Below are 9,567 nucleotides of genomic sequence, written 5' to 3' on the forward strand. Positions count from 1 at the left end.
TTTTCTGCCACTGCTGGCCTCAGTCAGTGGCTACCAGGTGCTGACAGTGCCATGCTGCAGAGTGGTTTGATGTGCCAGACATCCATGTGCATTCCAGCTGCTCCCTCCTGCTATTGCCCCTGGACAAAGCTGGCCCAATCCCAGCTTTTGTATAAGCGATGCCATCAATTTACTGAGGACAGGCCCAGGATGGTGCACATGGAAAGAAGCCCAACCTGTCTTCACTGCTGCTTCCCTCCTCCTCAAAGGGGAGAGACCCAATCATCAGTATCAGGCTTTAAAGGAGGAAATAGCTCTCTTTCCCCCACTGTTTGCATCTCAGGAGGGAGTGAAAGGGGAAGGAGTTTGTTCTGATTACTCCTGTGTGGGAGAGGTCTTCAGCTCCAATTCCCCTTGCTAACACTCTGTTAGTGTTGACATCTACACAACTCCTCAGTGGTGATGTTTTCCAAAAGAGGGATTTCTAAATGAAAATAATTTTAAATAGTTCTGTGGATTGCTGAGAATTTTAAGACCTTTGAAGCCATGTACCAGCACTGGCTAACAGCTCCCCCAAGCAGCCTGGTGTGATCCTCAGGCACTCTCAGGAATGCAATGAGGAAGGGGCAATTCCTGGTATCTTGCTGGCTGGGGCACCTCAGTGTTGGGTTGTTGCTTTCAGATTCCTCCGGGGAGGCCTCTGTGGCATGGTGCCTGTGTGTTTGCAGGAAAGAGAAACCTTCTGCCCCTGCTTCAATAATCCAGCTGTGCAACAGGAAAGGAGGGCATAGATTAGGCACCCCAAAAGCTGCCTTGAGACACATTTTTGGTTGAATATGTTCTGGTTTTCTTCTCTGGGGATGTCACAAGGGAGCGCAGAGAACTTTCTTTCAAAGGACTATTCAATTAAACTTTTTTTTTTTTTTTTTTTTTTTGAGAATATGTAAGTTAGAGGGATTCATTTTTCAACCTAAAGGTCCTGCCAGTGATTTTGTAGTGTTTATTTTCAGAGTGACCAGACTTGACATATTCACTGGTAAGCACAGTGAGCCCCTTCATAGGGGAAGTGACACTAATTGCCCCAGGGAAACATATGGAGAGTGTACTGGTCTGTGACCAGCTCTTCTATTTAACACTCCTGCCGGCACTCTGTCTCGGGAGTTGAAAGCTCAGCTTCAGAAATGTCAGGTGATGACATTTTCATTTCCCTTTGAAAACTATCCCACAGTCATATGATCTTGACTGTTAGAAAGCTTTTTTTCCCTTTTTGTCCTCTAAACTGTTTTCATGCTTCAAATAGAAAGCATGCAAAACTGCATGTTTTGCATTTGCGTATGAAGACAATTTCTTGTTATTATGGACACAATAAGCCTGTGAAAGTATTTGTTCCAGGTGAGCTGTTTTGCACTAACCTTTCTGCTCTTTGTCAATGGTAGAAAGGAACATCAGGTCCACAGAGCAGAGTGTTCTCAAACATGTTCTGCCAGTTATCTTGCTAGAAACTGCAGTTGAGCTGATCTGATTCCCCTAACAGCACCAGTTTTGTACAATAAAGATCCAACCATAATTTATTATTATTATTATTTTCATTACTACACAGGAGACTTCTAAAATAACTGTTTTTGTAGTGCTGTGGTGTGTCAAAAGCCAGCCTTCACTTGTGCTCCTCCCTTCTTCCACCATGTGTGTCACTTCCTTCGCATGCTGCAGGAGCATCAGATGTGGCCTTGAACACAGGCCAGCATTTGGGTAGCTCTCATCAGGTTTGAAAGGGATTCCACAACAAGTTTCCTTTCTGCACAGCTTGGAACAAAATGAAATATGCCCATATGTAAAACACAAGTGCAGTAAACAGCAAAAATTTGAACTAGAATAGCAGATCAGAACATTTTATCAGCTCTCTTCTGTGGGCGTGAAGGAAAACTTTTAACCAAAAGACCATTAATTTCCTGAATTTTTTTTTTCCCAGTGTCTAGAAGTGAACTAATAGCAATAGATATCATGTGACCACAAGTAAGGTAGTTACATAACTGCTGAGCTGCATAGGTAAATTTCTCTCTGCTGCTGAGAGGTAAATTTCTTTAAATTAATGGAATACCATACCCATAGAGTAATTTATTGTAAAAGGAAAAATATGTCTAGATCAATAACCACTTGTACATTATTTTTATTAGGAAAAAAAAATATTACGAGACTGGGGGGGGGTTGCTTTTTATTGTTTCTAAGATGACTGTGCATTTTTTAAAGGAATTAAATGTCAGATTGATCTTTAGAGAAACCTATCTGACTTGCCTTAAACAGCAGCACCACCACATGTCAGGAAGTGGCCAGAGGTCCAAAATACCATATTAACTCTTAATCCTATGATTAAGAAATAAAAAAAACCCCATAACAGTACGCTACAAGGAATATATTCAGTAGTTTTTGTTAATTCTATAAAAACAGGATATTAGTCCCTATTTGCCAGTAAGGATAATTTTCCAGCTAAATATCCTTCCTATGATTCTTCTTCCTTCTTCACTCAGTGTTAGGTAATTGCTTATAATCTGGCTAAATTGTATAAGGTGGCAGAGAGTCAGTCCTCCCTGGCTGCTGCATTGCCCTGTCTCCAGAATCCATATGTTACTACTTATTTGCTGCAGCCCTTGCTGTGTTGTCCTTTAGGTTTAATTGTGCATGTTGGGATCCTCTGGCAGAAGTAAAGTGAAAATCTAGCCAAAACCCCCAGGTGTGTAAGAGTTAAGTCTGGGACTCTCATGCTCTCTTAGAGAGGTAGCCACAGTAAGAAATCAGAAGAGCACTTGGGAGTGCTTTTTGCTCTGAATTCTCCAACTCTCTCGTGCTGTAGAGTTAGTGCCATGGAAAGCTGACCTGCAGCAGTGCACTTAGAGGATCAAAAATAATTATGGCATAAATGAATGCATATGACCTTTTGCTTTGATGCTAATGAGGGAAGAAGCTTGCAAGGAATTCTCATTTACTTCCTGAAAAATATGTAGAATTTTACTGAAACATGATTTGAGCATTAATTAATGTGCTTTAATTGTTACTGAGGTGTGGCTGGCACCTGAATTCCAGTCCTTGTATTGTGCTTAAACCAGGTAAAGTGTAACCATTGAAGGTCAGTTATCTGGACAAGGCTAGATATGATCTAAATCCAATACTTTAAAGGAAACTGCAAACATCACCATCTCTGTGAGAAAAGAGTCAACACAAACTTGCATCGCTGCATATTATAATTTTCTACGTGGTCCTGCAGAGTTTTGTAAAAATTCTTTATTACAAATGGCTGTCATGGTGGTAACTTTGATTGGTTTGGAGGCTCTGTGGTAAAAATGTGCATAATTTTGCCATTGTGTTTTGCAAGCACACATGAGCATACCATTAAAGTGTTCTGGTATGACAATGCTCTCATTCACAGGTTGCCCCTCTCTAGAAGAAGGTACATGATGTTGTAGGGGGGAGTCCTTAGCTGTCTTAAAAATGTTTTCTGGTTTTCTCTTTCTGTGTCTTTATTTATATGTCTCTTTCTAAGACAACATTTGCCCTTTTTCTAGTAGCCAAATAGTGTTGTAATCAAAAACGTATCTTTATCATTTGATACCTCTGTTGTTTTGTACCATCATCAAGTAGATAATGCAAAATCTGTCTCCCAGTATCTTTAAATTTGACACAGGCTGCAAATAAGCTGTTCCTAAAATGGTGTTTCCAGGTATTCTCACAAGCCAGTTCTTTGTATTTAAGCCTTTGAAAAACATTGAGTATGTAGATTTTCCTGAGTAACACAGCTCTTCATTAGCTTCAGCAGGTACCAGTGCCTCCCAGAGCTCCTGAATCAGCATGCTCGTGTTCCCCTTTCCGTGGGACGGCGAGTCAGGCTAGTCTCTGTGTGGTCACTCAGCTCTCTGATCTCAAGTATAAGAAGACGCTTGCTGTTAACAGTGTTTCTCCTTATGTTATAAATGGGAACACTGCCCTTACTTCTTCTGAATACGGAAGATCAATATACTCATGCTCCTGAAGTATCCAGAGCATTGTGTCAAATATAATGCAAATATTGGCTAACTTGTGATTAAAGCTTAATATTTATGTTTTTATATGAATACAGAGTGGATCCAGCCTTTCAAATTTGGCCTTTTGTCTCTGAAAGTCTTCTCTGGCTTCTGTCTGTGACTTGGGACAGGTGGAAGGGTGCACGTGTTGGCTGTACTGAGTTTGCTGAGCAGGAAGAAAATATGTTAGATTCCCACCAAGCTGAACAGATAATAATATACACTTAAGTTCTGATAGCTGCTTTGTTTTGAAGCATCATGAATGATAATACCACTAAGAAAATTACTTTCTGTTTTTGAACTTCTGTATTGCAAATACTATTTGAGGTATTATCTGATGAATGCCTCATAGGCACAGCTCAGTAAATGAAAAGCCTGTTTGCATTTCAGGTGAAGCAAATTATTTCATTTATCCTGGAAAGCTTTCTAAATGGACTTGAGCCTCCAAGATTATTAGCTACAATTTTCTCTGATCTTAAAAACTTGTTCATTTAGTGACAAATTCCAAAAATCAGGCAGAATGAAATATATGACTGTGAATAGTCAAAAACTAATGAGTTGTCTAACTCAGTGTTTAGATTACAGTTGTTGCTAATAATGCAGATGAAGCTCTGTAGTACTTATTTTCTGGTTATCTCCAAGGAATCTTTCAGAAATGTATTTTTTCTAGTCATCCACCTTCCCATTGTCTCACACGTGTTCAGAAGAATGATGTCAACTGTTATTCATATTCTCGCTTTGTATGGATGGAGTTACTAACTGAGCTAGGTAGGAAAAACAGACAACTTCCTTGGTGCACAAATTCCACAGAGCAGCCTGGGATTAAAATGGTTGTTCCCTTCTCCAGAAACTTTGGTTATCCTTGAGTTATCAGGAACACAACAGCACTAGTACTGCAAATTTAACCTCAACACGTTAGAGTAAATGCATCAGATGTGTTTCCACCTTTTTTGAAAGAGAGTAACATCTTGATAACGAGCTTTTGAGAGTAATCAGATCTTTCCTAATTTTATTGCATGTGACTATTGTTCTTTGAAAAAGAAGAGGCAATGACATAAATACTACCCTTAAATCTTTTCTCAGAAAACAGATCTTAATGAGGCAGTTTGATTTTCTTTAGTTGCCACATAAGCAGTTTGGGTAAAGCTTTCAGTTAACTATCTCTTCAATCTGATCGAACTTAACACTCATGGGTATTTAAGTGAGTGATGTTTCTAAATCAACAGTTTATATTGTTTTGAATAGTGCTCTTACTAATAACCCTTCTTGCTCAAGGGCTGGCTTACTGTCTGTTGTTTGAGGAGGGAAAAACAACTGGATCTAACAGGTTGTGTCTGACCTTTGTGCAAAAGAAGAGAGAAAGGTAGTAGAGATACAGTAGTATAAAGTCTCATACTTTCACAAGAATTTTTTTATATTTCTGGCAAAGACAAGAGAGAGAGGGTCTATGTCCCTGTGAAAACTCCCGTGGAGCAGAAGTCTGACAAATAATTTGGTCTCTCTGTAGATGAGACTCAACATCCTCGCAGTTCATGTGCTGGTGTGTTTAAGTAGTGGCCACCAACAACAGCTGTTGGATATTTTCTCATAAACTCAAGGCCCCAAATAAGAAACCCAAGAAATTTCCAGCATGTGCTCTCCAGCTGTAAATGCAGATTTGCATCTGCTGAGGAGAGAGGAAATCCCAGCACAACAATAAAAAAAAAAAAAAAAAAAGGGCAAACATCTTCATGCTGTAAAAAAAAATAAATAAAAATCTCAAAAAAAATTTCAGATGTGTTAGGGGAAAAAATAATAAGCCAGAAACCCCAAAATAAACATCATACTTCTGTAAAACGGTTACCAAGGGTAGGAAACTGTGACTGCAGAAGAACAATTTCTTTTTAGATGTTCTTTTTTTGCCCTGCTGTATGTCACATGTTGCAATAAACCAAAGTAGGGACTTAAATTTCAGATGTGCTTTTTACGTGTTTTTGTGTTTCCTTTGGTAACTTTCCCACTCCAAATATATAGCTCAGTAATAAGGTTATTGATAAATTCTAATGAGAAAGGACTGTGGACAGCAGCAAGTGTGATCTGGGGCATTCCACAAAATTTTGTTTTATTAATATTTGTAATAACAGTTCTGTTGACAGTGCTGAAAGCCAAAATAGATAAGGAATGTTGTATGAGTTCCATTTGTGGTTGATCTTGTCCTGGAAGCACGCTGTAGTCTTCTTCCTTGTTTTTTTTGTTTTGTTTTGTTTTTATTTTTTCAGTTTTGTTTGGTTTAGCATTTTTTGTAAGAGAAAAAGGTTTTCTTTGTTGGAAAAGTAAATTATCTCTCTCTCAGCTGTTGGTTTAGTCATTTCTCCTTGAAGTAATGAAGTAGTGCAGCAGCTCCAAGCATTCCAGATCTCCTTATCTTAGTTAATGTTTTACAGATTTTGAAAATTTGGCAGTGAAGGCCAAATAGCAGTTAGAGTGTATCAAGAATTTTAGAAGAGCCTTCCAAGACAGCACCCTGTGGGAAGGACAGCGGTGTCAGCTGATCTCTAGTCATGCACTTGATTTCTTATTGGCAGTCATTCAATGAATGTGTGGTAGAAAACAGATCTGAACCCAGTTCTTTAGGCTGCAAGGTTACAATAACAAAGCAATTCAGGCATGTAGCTGATACAGGCTTGTAGCTGGTATCCGTAGGTTGGTATCTGGGTGATCAGCCAATTTTGCTACCTTTTTCAGAGGTATTCCTTGAAAAGATCTCCACAGAAATAGTAGTTGGCAACATATATTTCAGAACTATTAATCACATGTCTTGAAAATTAAATGAAAACTGTTAGCAGATGTCTCTGTTTTTATTTTCTTGAACAAAAACTCATTACAAATGCCACTTTCCTCATCCTTTCTTTTTTGATGTTAATAAATATCTTGATTCTTAATTCTTAATTCTTTCATTTGTGATTTCTCAAAGAAATAAAAAGTTTAAGAACATTTCTTTCCTATTATCAAACCAGTGCATGGAGTACACTTTTAATTATTTTAGATAGCTGTCCTAATGCTTTTAGAGTGACCAAAAGCCAAAGAACCAAATCACAGATTATGTTTCTTCATGTTGTGGAGGTGCCACTCACTTTTAAATAACCTTCTAAATACTGAGGCTAAATTGATGCAATGGTTGGGTGCCTTCTGTGGTGTAAACAGTTAAGTACAAAAAGCTCCCACTTTAATGGTGATAACTTTGTAATTATCTTAAAATATCATTTATGTGCAGCCATTTTAATGTACAGTAACAATGAAGTATCATTTACGATGCCATGTAGTTGTTGCTTTTTATACTGTCCAGTTCCTTAATTTTCTCTTTGGCCAGGTTTACCATTGTTAAAATACTTCCAGCAAAAGCCATGCTAAGTGACTCAGGCCACTACAACAGAAGTCAGCCAGAACTACTACATTTTGAGAAGAATTCAGGTAGACGCTGTGTAGACATTAAAGGATTTTTTTTGTCCTTCACTTGCCTTTGGGGCTGTGCTTTTTTAAAAGTCTTTACATAGGATGCAAGAACCTTCTTTTTTAGCTTGTGCCTTACACAAGTGACAGAAATTATTGGGTTTTCTCCCTGACCTTTACAGTTCTGATTTCACAAACACTTCAAAGTCCTCCATGACTTCTCCCAACTTCTTCTCTCATTGCCTTGGCCTGAATCAACACAGGGTGTTATCTTAGTCATGGTGTTCCAGGCATCTAAAAGAGGCAAGATCTGGAAAGAGAGATTGGAGTGTATCCCCCCCCCCAGCTCTACTTCTGCAGCAGTAAACATGTATTTACACCACTAGTGACTTTCCTAGCAGGACTGGGACCTAAAACTGTGAGCTTAATTTCCACAGTTTTGTCTGAACAGAAGCAGACCTTCGAAAATAACAGCCTTCTTTGCATGTGTTTGAAAAATGATTATTTTTCTCTAGGAGCTTTTATTTCTTTTATTGCTTAAACTTTGGGGCAATGGAGAGCCCAGCTATACACAGAAACACGTTGAATGCTGAGCTTCTGGGCAGGTGGCATGGCTTCATTGGGCTACTGGGATCATTTCTTCAGCAGACACAGCAGGAGCATGGTCTGTTATTACAGCAAGCTAATAACACCTCTGGAGGTGAAAAATAGCACAGAAATTGTGCTACTTTTTAATAAAAAGGAATATGGAGGCTTGGTTGTGAACATGAAATTACGTATGGAGGCAGTAACAAGGCTTTGTTGTGGAAATTAAATGGGACAGCATTATGGCAATACTGTCGTTTTTCACTGGAGCCAGATGAACACTATAGAAAATATTTAAAATAAATAAATCTACTGCCTGTGTAAGCTAGGAATTTTTGACAAGAACTACCTAGAGGATAAAAAAAAGACAAGTTCAGTTTTTAAAAAGGAGGAAGCCACACTGGAAATAGGGAAAGCTTTATTTAGTGATTAATCTTTGTATTTATTTTGGTAGTATTTTTGTGTTTTCAGACCCTTAAGAAATGTAGTTTCAGATAGTTTTTGTAAAGCACCATCATCCATGTTGGATGTTTTTAGAAGAAAGTTCAAAATTGCTGGGAGTTCTTTTCTTTAGAGATCATGTCAGATACGACAATAAATCCTGATTCTCAATTCTTAGAAGGAATTTCTTAGAAATGTTGAGCCTAGAAGGAGAAGAAAAAGACTAAACAGAAAGACTGTACCTGCAGACCAAGGGAAGCTGAGAAAAAATAAAAAGAATTCAGGTTATGAAAGACAAATCTGTGGAAAAGCTGTGGCAGCTGCTGGTACTCCCTGCGCACAGTCTCCATGTTAATCTCCCATGCTTTGTGGCAGGTTTCAGCAGGGAGCACCAGTGAGCACAAAGACGGGGAGAAAAGGGGGGCTGAATCTTTCTTTGGTCCTGGAGCACAGCATCCTGAAAATGGGAGAAGAGCTCCCTGAAGCCATACTCAGTGGGCAGGAAACACAACCTTGTCCTTTGTGGTGAGTCTCCCAAAGCATTTGGCCAGGAACTGTGACCAGGAAAGGGCTAACAAAGCAACACAAGCAGGGCAGAGGAGCAAGTCTGCCTCTGTCTCTCCCAGCAACTCGTGCTTGTTTCCAACTTGCTTTCCACTACAACTCTTTTCACACAGGACAGCAGTTCCTGCTCCATGATTTAGTAAGTCTGCAGGACAGCTATGCTTTGGACCTGCCCATCTATCATTAAATCCCTCCAACCAGTAAATTTCCATCCTGCATAGCCCCAGTATTCCCTTATAGATCTTGTTTCTAGCCAAGTATAGTGAGTGTTTATTTCTGTTAGATTCAACTCTAGTGAAAATGCTCAACTGAAAGGATCTGAGAAACCTACTGCAAGGAAAATTTACAAAATCCTCTAATTTTCTACAAAGCACATGCAGGCCACCTAGGACACTTCAGTCTAATAATTGTGATGATTGTGTCTTCTTTGCTTATTATGCACTTCATATTCGCTATATAATAGAGTTTTCACTTTGTGATCTGCAAATAAACTCATTTACATGTTAAATATTTCAGC

This window comes from Coloeus monedula (genome assembly GCF_965178545.1).
Source record: "Coloeus monedula genome assembly, chromosome: 3".
Lineage (NCBI taxonomy): Eukaryota > Metazoa > Chordata > Aves > Passeriformes > Corvidae > Coloeus > Coloeus monedula.